This window comes from Salvelinus sp. IW2-2015, unplaced genomic scaffold (assembly GCF_002910315.2).
Source record: "Salvelinus sp. IW2-2015 unplaced genomic scaffold, ASM291031v2 Un_scaffold3144, whole genome shotgun sequence".
In the NCBI taxonomy this organism is placed as follows: Eukaryota; Metazoa; Chordata; class Actinopteri; order Salmoniformes; family Salmonidae; genus Salvelinus; species Salvelinus sp. IW2-2015.
The window spans coordinates 26,188-39,554 of NW_019944433.1; the positions used below are offsets into that span (position 1 = coordinate 26,188).

General features: G+C 46.4%; 1 pseudogene; it reads left to right on the forward strand.

The window, feature by feature from the left end:
- Positions 1-2,380: 2,380 nt before the first annotated feature.
- LOC112075414 (C2 calcium-dependent domain-containing protein 4C-like) lies at positions 2,381-4,020 on the forward strand (annotated as a pseudogene).
- The last annotated feature ends 9,347 nt before the right edge of the window (positions 4,021-13,367 follow it).

The following is a 13,367-nucleotide window of genomic DNA, read 5'->3' on the forward strand; positions in this document are numbered from 1 at the left end:
TTAAACGTCCCATCCGAAAGACAGCACCCTATACAGGACAGTGTCCCCAATCACTGCCCTGGGGCATTGGGATATTTTTCAGACCAGAGGAAAGAGTGCCTCCTACTGGCCCTCCACACCACTTCCAGCAGCATCTGGTCTCCCATCAGGGACTGACCAGGACCAACCCTGCTTAGCTTCAGAAGCAAGCCAGCAGTGGTATGCAGGGTGGTATGCTGCTGGTACTGGTACTTGATGTATATACCCCCACATTGATCTGGTACTTCCTGTACATAGCTCCACATTGATCTGGTACTTCCTGTACATAGCTCCACATTGATCTGGTACTTCCTGTATATAGCTCCACATTGATCTGGTACTTCCTGTATATATCTCTTATTGTTGTGTATTTATATTTATCTTGTTGTTGTTATTTTTGTTTGTTTTCCTCTGTGTCGTTGGGAAGGGCTCTATAAGAAAGCATTTCACTGTATGTCGGTTCATGTGACAAATACATATTATATTGACTTGATTTGATGAGAGAAAAATGTGACCATTTGCACAATCATCCTAAAACGTCATCCTAAATCCTAAATCATCCTAAAACGTCATAAGAAATTAGATGGTGTTTTATGTCTCTTACATGAACGTTATTCTATACCATTAAATTCTGTTCTGTAATATATAATACTATCACTATGTTGTGATCTTGCACACATTGATTTAGCTTTGATATAACTTTATAAAACGAGCACCATCTGCCCGGGGAACAGTAGCTATACAGAGACAGTGCGTAAGGTAGAGAATCACACACATTGGCAGAAGCTTCCGGAAGAAACAGGAAGAACAGTCTCAGGAGAAACAGTCCAGTAAAAGTGGGATCGGCAAAAAGGAAAGTCTCTCCCATGTCTCTGTGTCTGGTGTGGCTGTGGCTGTGGTGTCTCCCACGTCTCTGTGGTGTGTCGGGTCTGACTGTGGTCTCTCCCACGTCTCTGTGGTGTGTCCGGTCTGACTGTGGTCTCTCCATGTCTCTGTCTGTGTCTGGTCTGGCTGTGGTGTCTCCCATGTCTCTGTGGTGTGTCTGGTCTGGCTGTGGTCTCTGTGGTGTGTCTGGTCTGGCTGTGGTCTCTGTGGTGTGTCTGGTCTGGCTGTGGTGTCTCCCATGTCTTGTGGTGTGTCTGGTCTGGCTGTGGTCTCTCCCATGTCTCTGTGCTGTGTCTGGTCTGGCTGTGGTCTCTTGTGGTGTGTCTGGTCTGGCTGTGGTCTCTCCCATGTCTCTGTGGTGTGTCTGGTCTGGCTGTGTGTCTCCCATGTCTCTGTGGTGTGTCTGGTCTGGCTGTGGTCTCTGTGGTGTGTCTGGTCTGGCTGTGGTGTCTCCCATGTCTCTGTGGTGTGTCTGGTCTGGCTGTGGTCTCTGTGGTTGTGTCTAGTCTGGCTGTGGTCCTCTGTGCTGTGTCTGGTTGGTTTCTGTGGTGTGTCTGGTCTGGCTGTGGTCTCTCCATGTCTCTGTGGTGTGTCTGGTCTGGCTTGTGGTCTCCTCCATGTCTCTGTGCTGTGTCTGGTCTGGCTGTGGTCTCTGTGGTGTGTCTGGTCTGGCTGTGGTGTCTCCCATGTCTCTGTGGTGGTGTCTAGTCTGGCTGTCGGTCTCTGTGGTGTGTCTGGTCTGCTGTGGTTCTCCCATGTCTCTGTGGTGGTGTCTGGTCTGGCTGTGGTCTCTCCCATGTCTCTGTGGTGTGTCTGGTCTGGCTGTGGTCTCTCCCATGTCTCTGTGGTGTGTCTGGTCTGTCTGTGGTGTCTCCCATGTCTCTGTGGGTGTTGTCTAGTCTGGCTGTGTCTCTGTGGTGTGTCTGGTCTGACTGTGGTCTCTGTGGTGTGTCTGTTCATCGGTCCAGCTGAATATTCCCATGTGCTGACCCCAGGGTGCAGTATCGTGGCATTGGTTGCCGTGCGTTTCCATGTGACAGCCTGCTGGGCTGGCCTGTCTTGAAGGGATGACCAGAGAGAAGGCCTGCTGTGTAAATGGATGACCAAGGCAGAGAGGGAGGATCTTCTTAACAGCAGTGACCGCTGCCCAGATCCACAGCCCTATTTAACCAGCTTGGCTGTCTCCTACAGCATCACACTCACACTGGATACTACAGGAGGATCCTACAGGAGGATACTACAGGACAAGATACTACAGTAAGGATACTACAGGAAGATACTACAGTAGGATACTACAGGGAAAAGATACTACAGTAGGATACTACAAGGAGGATCCTACAGGAAGATACTACAGGAGGATACTACAGGAGGATACTACAGGAGAATCCTAAAGGAAGATACTACACTAGATACTACAGGAGGATCCTAAAGGAAGATACTACAGAAGGATCCTAAGGAAGATACCAACAGGAAGGATGATCCTACAGGAGGGAGACATGAGCCCTGACACTCTCTGGAGGTAGACTGACACTGATAGTGTAACAGGTGACTATAACCGCAGGGAGTCAAAGGACCAGGCTTGAATGTGCTCTTACATTCAAGGTCATTTCCTATATACAGTAAAACACATTTTGTAGTCAACTATCCCTGTACCAGGATAKACGTATTATTATTTCAATTAATTGAATTGAATAAGAAACTGAATTTAATTCAAATATTTTATGATGAGGGAGAATTGGTTTTTGCAATTATTGGTTTTGAAAAGTTGTAGCTTTTATTGCTTGTGTTTATTGGTTTTGAAAAGCTGCCTGTGATCTGACCAAACTGTGAATTTTTCTTCCTTCTCTTTCCCCAGAGCTGTGATCCTGACAGAGCTCATGTAATGTGGGTCGTTGAACAGATCCGTGTTTCAGTGGCCAAAAAGAACCTTCTGTTGCCAATAGCGGAGTACAGCCTCCGCATCTCAGACATCGTGTCGGGAGAGAGCACATCTCGGGAGAAAGGAAGGAAGACGATCTCTCTGTGTCCTAACGTCATCACTCCGAATACTATCCCTGAGTTCTGCATCCCGCCGAAGATCTGGCCACAGCAGGAGCTGAAGACGGCGGACTGGAGTAAAACTGGCCCTGTTGGAAAGGTGTCCTTTTCACCTGAGAGGGGCAGCAGCCCGGAGACGGAGGTAACAGTGAGAGAACCCTTCATCAACACTCATCCAACCCTTATCCAGGTAGAGAGCGTGGACGAGACTCCATACGACCAGGGCTTCAGTGATGAGGAGAGTACCAACGCCGACCCCCAGAGCCAAGCAGCTCTCTCCCTGCCCCACCTGGCCAAGGCCCAGACCTGCTACGGTTTCTGTACCCTCCTGGAGAGCCCCCACACCCGGAGGAAAGAGTCTCTGTTCCACAGCCARCCCAACGCCTGTCCCCTCCCCCTGATCGCTGCCTCTCCCGGGCCTCGRGGCCGCTTCAAAACGTACTCCTCCAGAACCTCYCCTCTACCCCACTCCCCGTCATCCTCCTTCAGCCTCACCAAGCTGACCTCCAGCAGGCTGTCTCCTGGAGGCTCCAGGCTGGTGGCTCTCCAGAGACAGAGCACCCTGGACAGTGACACCACCTCCTCRGCCGAGTCCTCCCCCTTCAGCTCTCCTCTCCTGGCCAGGCCGCCTCCCAAGTCCTCCCTGCTCAAAGCCCTGAGCCACGACAGACTGCTGTCCCGGACTATCGAGGAAGCCTGTACCCTCCAGGAACAACTCTCTGTCCCAGGATGAAGGCAGCTCCACGGACAACAGCCCCAATATCATCCGAGGGCCTCTGATGCTGGATTAGTAGAACCCCTTCCCAGTGCCTTCACCCTGGCTCCCCTGCTATCTTCCCCATAGACCTCGTCTCCACAGAGAGAGGGTCACGAAGGAGAGTTACTTCCTGTAGGTAGGAGAGGGAACACTACGGCTCTCAGCAGAGTACTGCCTAGACAAGCAAAGACTCAGAGTGAGGTTGATCAGTGCTGAGGGACTGTATGCGATCTCTGTGGATCCTAAGAGCGTCAACTGCAGCATCAGTATCTGTCTGTTACCTGTGGGGAGATGCAGAAGCAACGGGCGCGGTAATTAAGAGGAGCAGGCACCTGTCTTCAACGAGGGATTCTTCTCACTCGTTCTTCACTATGTGTTCATACCTACTATCAAGGAACATGACGAGATCGATTACATCCTTCCCATTATGTGTGAGGTCTCGCTGCGGCTTACCTGAGAAAAAGTATTTCGTCCTAACAAAATGAATACCAGAGGTATTATATTCTATCTTGGACTTTACCTGATGTGCAGAAGACTTCTCGCTCTATTATGGTTCTAACAAAACTCGAGTACAAATACTGGCTATTAACCATTATGTTTCTTAAGTTTTGATGTTGGCTCTTGAAGAGAGTGTATGAGTGAGAGAACCACATTTCTATTTATTGCTGTGTAGCTTTATCTTGAGTGCATGCGAATCGCCACTTTCAGCTCTTTATGTTAAATCTACCATAAAACATACTAAAAGTGAGTTATATATTCCCGTTATGGGCTCACTTTTGAGTGTTGCCTTCGTTATCTTACTCAGAGGTGCAGAAATTCCTCTTCACATGTGATAGGTCTTGCTCTAGCTGGTACCGAGAACACCTTCCATTATGTTCTACTTACTATATTGGGGAGAGGAAAGGCGCTCCGCTGTGGTATATTCCATTTAGATGCTTGAGTACTCGTACTGAAGTGGTTTGATGGATATACTCCCTTGTGTTTGCCGATGTTGCAATTTGTCCATTTTCTTGACTCTTTACTCTAGGAAACATTGCATGAGTGAAGGAAACCCCTGGTCTCACCTTCTGTCATCCTCATCTCTAACCATGCCTTCCCTAGGTCTAATGATACACCCAGTAGCAGCTCCAATTTGCAGGGATGCGTTTCCTACCACACATACAGCTACAGGTTAGAGAACACTATACACACACAGTGTAATAAGAAATAGTTTCTACGAATTTCCTTCACCTGATTAGATTTGCACAAGAAAAATGGGAAACACACTCTGTCAACCATTTAATTGTGTGCTTGGGTGTATTGATCTTGTGGGGGTTGGGAGTCGGCCCCCTTCTTTTTTTATACTCTCTCTCAGACTACATTGCATTTGCCATAACACTGTTGCAGCTGACGCCTAACGATCATCCGACTCCGTGTGTCTCATCGACTGGCAGATTGCTATGAACATGTGATGTGGTTAGCTGATGAGTAAAATACCTATCCAGACGTTGTAAGATCTCGTCAGGCCGCCAGTGTACGAGTGTGAAATGGCTAGCTAGTTAGCGGAGAGGACGGTCTAAGTTAAACTGTTACACACAGCAATGTCTGAGCAGAGGAATATGCAGTGACATAATTCGTTCTTTCTCCCCCATACACACACAAATAATTTATAATAATTTCCTAATTTTAAACCATTGATACATAGACAACATGAATGGGAAAGTGTATTTAAAGAAGAAGAAGAATGACTTGGACCTGCTTTAAAACCTATAGAAAATAATATTTAAGAGCATTCAGATTACATTTTATTATATAACATTTAATTAATTGGAAAAGCTTTTATATATACAATACATTACAATTACATTGAGTTCCCCCTCTAAACAGAAGTGGAGCCCATACGCCTATGATGAGAAGGCTAAACAAATGGTTAACCTTGTCAAAGATGACGCTACCAAATGTATTCATATATAGGTCAGAGGGCATAATTCCCTAAATGTGAATAAGTCATAGTCATATCATGATTAATTCTGCCACAATAAAAAATTACATGCTCACCCCTGTGTTATTTGTACATACAGTTTATTCAAAACCACATAATTTGACGCCACTGGCTGTCACTGTTTACAGGCATTACTATGCGATTAGCTACATTACTAGTCGATTGGCTACATTACTAGTCGATCGCAGAGCGAATCACTTTCATATTAAAGCTCTTGTCATCTTGTTACGGAAAGGCGTTCACACGGAAGATCACGGGATAATTTTGACACCGTAGCATTTACCAATCAACAAGGGTAGTGTTATAGCCACGAAGTTCAACAATGGTTTTTGAATCTATGGTCAGTGATCTCCTGAATAGGTTCATCGGAGACTATGTGGAAAACCTCGACAAGTCCCAGTTGAAGATTGGCATTTGGGGAGGTAAGTGAAACGCACAGTTGGAATGACAGTTCAAGCGCTGCTAACCTATACAGTGCAATGACTGCTAGTGTGGCTAGGTTAGCTGTCAGCCGTTTTAAACAACAAGCCCTAATGCTAACTAGCTAGCTAGCTATAACCAGTCTCTGGATATGATGCTAACGTTACCCAGTCTACGACAAAGGTTTTGTAAATATACCTGTAATGATATCGACATGTTGTAGGAGCCTTGGGGACGCGTTGTGTGCCTAGAAAGTCACTGACTGGGGCCACACAGCGACATCGATGTACTACTTGATCTGGCATTGCATAAATGGGCTGCCATACACAAACCCTTATGTTTTGTCAGGTTTAGCCTATATTTATTAGTAATCTATTATTATATGGGTACAACATGCAGACATAGACATAAACAAACATGCATTAATCCCAGTTGTTTCCTGCTGGACACAGTGTAATGTCTAACTGATCTGTCTTCACAACAATGAATGCATACAGGACTGAGCGGACTGGTAAATCAAGATGGTACGATCTGGTCAGGAACTAAGGCATCAACCAGTTTCCAGTTGATGTCTTTCTCTCAGTGTGGATCTCTTGAGTGAAGTGGCAACTTTTCTATTAGCCATATCCTATACTTTACTAGCCAGGTCCCAGATCTGTACTTTACTAGCCTGGTCCCAGATCTGTACTTTACTAGCCTGGTCCCAGATCTGTTTGTGCTCTTGCCATATCCTATACTTTACTAGCCTGGTCCCAGATCTGTACTTTACTAGACTGGTCCCAGATCTGTTTGTGTACTTAACACATCCTATACTTTACTAGCCTGGTCTCTGATCTATACTTTACTAGCCTGGGCCCTGATCTATACTTTACTAGCCTGGGCCCTGATCTATACTTTACTAGCCTGGGCCCTGATCTATACTTTACTACCCTGGGCCCTGATCTATACTTTACTAGCCTGGGCCCAGATCTATACTTTACTAGCCTGGTCCCAGATCTGTTTGTGCTCTTGCCATATCCTATACTTTTACTCGCCTGGTCCCTGATCTATACTTTACTAGCCAGGTCCCAGATCTATACTTTGCTAGCCTGGGCCCAGATCTATACTTTGCTAGCCTGGGCCCAGCTCTATACTTTGCTAGCCTGGGCCCAGCTCTATACTTTGCTAGCCTGGGCCCAGCTCTATACTTTGCTAGCCTGGGCCCAGATCTATACTTTGCTAGCCTGGGCCCAGCTCTATACTTTGCTAGCCTGGTCCCAGATCTATATGTTGCTAGCCTGGGCCCAGATCTATACTTTGCTAACCTGGGCCCAGATCTATACGTTGCTAGCCTGGGCCCATATCTATACTTTGCTAGCCTGGGCCCAGATCTATACTTTACTAGCCTGGACCCAGATCTATACTTTACTAGCCAGGTATCAGGTATTTTTGTGCTCTTGCCAATTCCATTGCTATCATTGTCAAGCCAATGGCATGATCATTCAATAAGGAGTTGGCAAGAGAGCAGAAACAGACTGTGCCCAGTTAGTTGCAAAACTAGATAGTATTTACCTAGCTAGTAGGGTATACATTAGAATGTGAAATATAAACATTTAGTCACACACACAGCTGGTGAAAGAGTAGGCCTAGAAACAATCAACATTTTGATCCTGGCAAACTGACATGAAGAAAGTACTGACTGAGTTTGAGTTGTCACTGCAATGTTTGCTATGAAGGACGTTCAGGATACTGCAGTAAGTCTCTAGGCAGGTAACAGCGTCCACGCCCACCGTCACTATAACACCTGGCAGAAGCCATTGTGACTGTTATGGCCTCGGCCGTACCTGTCATCCTCTCCCCGTCATCTGAGTGTTGAGAGATGGTGGACGAGGTAGGAAGGTAGGATCTTTGACACATGTTTGCACTCCAGACCTGACGCCAGGGTTAATACAGGAGTTGGGTTAATACAGTAGTCGAGCCCCAGAGTACCTATCTGTTTACTCTAACAGCCCACGCACGGCTCACTATCTGAAATCACCAGGTGTGCTCTTGCCAATTCCATTGCTATCATTGTCAAGCCAATGGCATGACATTAATAAGGAGTTGGCAAGAGAGCAGAAACAGACTGTGCCAGTACAGTTAGTTGCAAAACTAGATAGTATTTACCTAGCTAGTAGGGTATACATTAGAATGTGAAATATAAACATTTAGTCACACATACAGCTGTAACAGCTGGTGAAAGAGTAGCCTATAACAATCAACATTTTGATCCTGGCAACTGACATGAAGAAGTACTGACTGAGTTTGAGTTGTCACTGCAATGTTTGCTATGAAGGACGTTCAGGATACTGCAGTAAGTCTCCAGGCAGGGAACAGCGTCCACGCCCACCGTCACTATAATACCTGGCAGAAACCATTGTGACTGTTATGGCCTCGGCCGTACCTGTCATCCTCTCCCTGTCATCTGAGTGTTGAGAGATGGGGACGAGGTAATAAGAGGTCTTTGACCATGTTTTGCACTCCAAGACCTGACGACAGGGTTAATACAGGAGTTGGTTAAACAGTAGTCAGAAATCTATGATTCCTAGCTAGACAGGACTCTTATTTTTGTCATGGGTAAGCCCACAGTACTAGCCTAGCCTATATCTTTGGAACGTTGAAGCCAGACACGCCATGTATAAATTTGCATAAGTGTCATATGTCCTAGTAAGACAAAGATAGCCGGCAGAACCATTTTAGTGATATAGGCTCATACAGGGAAAACCCTTACTACAAAATACAAACAGTCCAACAGATTCCATTCTAGTCTGTTCTTCTCTGTAGGCCTCGTATTGTATCATGTGTTCACCGTCATTAGGCCCTATACAGAGCTTCATAGCCCCTCATAGCCTGGTTCCTCTCTAGGTTTCTTCCTAGGTTTTTGGCCTTTTCTAGGGAGTTTTTCCTAGCCACCGTGCTTCTACACCTGCATTGCATTGCTGTTGGGGTTTTAGAGCTGGTTTCTGTACTGTAACTTCCTGTTAGGTCTAGGCTATATAACCACCAGGCATGGTTGTTTAACTTCCTGTTAGCAGGCTATATAACCACAGGCATGGTTTGTGTAACTTCCTGTTAGCCCAGGCTATATAACCACAGGCATGGTTGTGTAACTTCCTGTTAGGCCCAGGCTATATAACCCAGGCATGGTTTGTGTAACTTCCTGTTTGCCCAGGCTGTATAACCACAGGCATGGTTGTGTACTTCCTGTTAGACCCAGGCTATATAACCACAGGCATGGTTGTGTAACTTCCTGTTAGCCCAGGCTATAAACCACCAGGCATGGTTGTGTAACTTCCTGTTAGGCCCAGGCTATATAACCACCAGGCATGGTTGTGTAACTTCCTGTTAGGCCCAGCTATATAACCACCAGGCATGGTTGTGTAACTTCCTGTTAGGCCCAGGCTATATAACCACAGGCATGGTTGTGTAATTCCTGTTAGGCCAGGCTTATAACCACAGGCATGGTTGTGTAACTTCCTGTTAGGCCCAGGCTATATAACCACTAGGCATGGTTGTGTAACTTCCTGTTAGGCCCAGGCTTATAACCACTAGGCATGGTTGTGTAACTTCCTGTTGGCCCAGGCTGTATAACCACAGGCATGGTTGTGTTAACTTCCTGTTAGGCCCAGGCTGTATAACCACTAGGCATGGTTGTGTAACTGTTAGGCCCAGGCTGTATAACCACTAGGCATGGTTGTGTAACTTCCTGTTAGGCCAGGCTTATAAACCACTAGGCATGGTTGTGTAACTCCTGTTAGGCCCAGGCTGTATAACCACCAGGCATGGTTTGTGTAACTTCCTGTTAGGCCCAGGCTTATAACCACAGGCATGGTTGTTTAACTTCCTGTTAGGCCCAGGCTATAACCACTAGCATGGTTGTGTAACTTCCTGTTAGGCCCAGGCTTGTATAACCACTAGGCATGGTTGTGTAACTTCCTGTTAGCCCAGGCTATATAACCACCATGACAGGCCTGTTTTGTATAAGCCCGTAAAGAAACCTGACCCCTGGTCGACACACACAGCTGATAATGTTGATCTACTCTGCTTAGCCTGTAAGTCAAGCAGACTTCCTTAACTAGTGTACGCATCCAGCAGTTCCGAACTAGTACCTAGAATCCTATAGTGTAACATCCAGCAGCTTCTGTAACTAGTGTACACATCCAGCAGACTTCCTGTAACTAGTGTACGCATCCACGGACAGGAACTCCTGTGACTAGTGTACGCACCAAGCAGACTTCCTGTAACTAGTGTACGCATCAAGCAGACTTCCTGTACATCTAGTGTACGCATCCGATCAACAGACCTTCCTGTAACTAGTGTACAACATTCCATCAGACTTCCTGTAACAAGTGGTACTCAATCCAGCAGACTTCCTGAACTAAGTGTACACGCACAGCAAAACCTTCCTGTTAATTAGTGTACACATCCAGCAACTTCCTGTAACTAGTGTACACATCCCAGCCAGACCTCCTGTAACTAGTGTACACATCCAGCAAGACTTCCTGTAAACTAGTGGTAACATACAAAGCAGACTTCCTATAACTAGTGTACATTCAAAGCAATTCCTGTAACTAGTGTACGCATCCAGCAGACTTCCTGTACTAGTGTACACGTTCTAGTATCACTATTAACTTGTGTTTTCTCTCAATCTCTGTCCAGGAATGTTGTTCTGGAAAAACTTGAAAGTTAAAGAAAATGCTTTTGGTAAGTATGTATTGACTTTTATATCAACATGTGTAGCCCTGTCACTTTAAGAAAGAGGTTAGTATGTTATTTATTTATATCAACATGTGTAGCCTGTCCTTTAAGAAGAGGTTAGTTATCGTATTACTTTATATCAACAGTGTACGCCTGTCACTTTAAAGAAGAGGTTAGTTATGTAATTAACTTTTTATCAACATGTGTAGCCCTGTCCACTTTAAAGAAGAGGTTAGTATGTATTACTTTATATCACACATGTGTAGCCTGTCACTTTTAAGAAGAGGTTAGTATGTTACTCTTATATCAACATGTGTAGCCTGTCACTTTAAGAAGAGAGGTTTAGTATGTATTAACTTTATATCAACATGTGTAGCCCTGTCACTTAAAGAAAGAGGTTAGTTGTATTAAACTTTATATCAACCATGTGGTAGCCTGTCACTTTAAGAAGAGGTATTTAACTTTCCAGGCATCCCATCCCTGTGTCTTCACCACACAGAGGCCTGTCGTAGACTAGGTCCTGTTCTGATCCATCCCTGTCCTTCAACACACAGAGGCTGTCGTAGACCTAGGTCTGTTCTGTCCATCCCTGTGTATCTTCACCACACAGAGGCCTGTCGTAGACTAGGTCCGGTTCTGATCCATCCTATTGTCCTCAACCTCACAAGAGGCCTGTCACGAGGACCTAGGTCTGGTTCTGATCCCATCCCTGTTGTCCCTTCAACCACACAGAGGCCTGTCGTAGACTAGGTCCGGTTCTGATCCCATACCTGTTGTCCTCGACCACAGAGGCCCTGTCGTAGACTAGGTCCGGTTCTGATCCATCCCTATTGTCTCACACAGAGGCCTGTCGTAGACTCAGGTCTGTCTGAATCCATCCCTTTGGTTCCTCACCAACAAGAGGCCGTCGTAGACTAGGTCGGTCTGATCCATCCCTGTTGTCCTAACCTCAGCAGAGGCCTGTCGTGACTAGGTCTGGTTTGATCCATACCTGTTCCCCTCAACCACAAGAGGCCTGTCGTAGACTAGGATGGTTACTGATCCATCCCTATTTGTCTCACCAACAGAGGCCTGTCGTAACTAGGTCTGGTTCTGATCCATCCATGTTCTCACCTCACAGAGGCCTGTCGTAGACTAGGTCTGGTCTGAATCATCCCTGTTGTCCTCAACCACAGAGGCCTGTCGTAAGACTAGGTCCGGTTCTGACATCCCTGTGTCCTCACCTCACAGAGGCCTGTCGTAGACTAGGTCTGGTTCTGATCCATCCCTGTTTTGTCCTCACGCTCACAGGAGGCCATGTCGTCGACTAGGTCTGGTTTCTGATCCATCCCTGTTGTCCGCTCACCTCACAGAGGCCTGTCGTAGACTAAAGGTCATGTCTGAATCATTGATGTAGCCTAATACTTGACTGTTTTCCATAACATTATGATACATGATGTGATCGCTGACGCTTTCCACTACAGCAAACTAATGTTTGTTCAGAGACAGTAGTGTGAATCATTATATCAACTAAGACACTGTACAGAGAATGGTGGTCAGGGCTGGGTGTTGAACCAGAAGTGAGGGTGAAGCCTGGTGAGGGAGAAGCCTGGTGGTCCAGGAGCGTAATGTGATACGAGAGTGGGAGGGAGAAGCCCTGGTGACGTCAGGCTGTAGTGTTGAAACCAGAAGTGGAGGGTGAAGCCCTGTGGTCAGGGGGGGCGTGTAGTGTTGAACCAGAAGTTGGAGAGGTGAAGCCTGGTGGTCACGGGCTTGAGTGTTTTGAACGCAGTTGGAAGGGTGAAGCCTGGTGGTCGGGGCTGTAGTGTGGCAACCAGTAGAGGTGTGATAGAAGTTAGGACACAAGTGGTTGGAGTGTTGCTGTCCGCCAGGAGAACCCAAGTCCTCTCAGACTGGTCTTAATCTCCGACTGTCCTCCTGTCAGCTTCATTTCAAGTCGACGCATCTTAAAGACATTAGGTTACTGGCTAATGATGTTGATTATCTGTTATTTTCTGTTCAGAGTGAGCTGATGTACCGTTTAAAGTGAAAGCGGTCAGCCAATTGGTGAGTACCGGCAGCAGCCCCCCCCCCCCCTCACAGTTCACAGAACACTCTTATTTATATCATGTGATTTCTCAGTTGACTGCTATAAGAGAACAGACTGTTATAGCCAACGACAACATCAATAGCTCCTACCCAGCAGCCCCTGTGTCTCAGTAGAAGGACTGTGATAAACAGAGTCTAGCTAAAGAGCCTCCTTTCGCTCCCTAAACGGAATCGCCGACTAGCAGCACCACACCCTGTGTCTCATTAGAGAGACTGTGATGAGAACAGATCTATAACTACTCCAGCAGCCCCTGTGTCTCAGTAGAGAGACTGTATGTGAGAACAGAGTCTAGCTACCTACCCCAGCAGCCCCTGTGTCCTCAGTAGAGAGACGTGTGAGAACAGAGTCTAGCTACCTACCCAGCAGCCCCTGTGTTCAGTAGAGAGACTGTGATGAGAACAGAGTCTAGCTACCTACCCAGCAGCCCCTGTTCTCAGTAGAGAGACTGTGAGATGAGATACAGA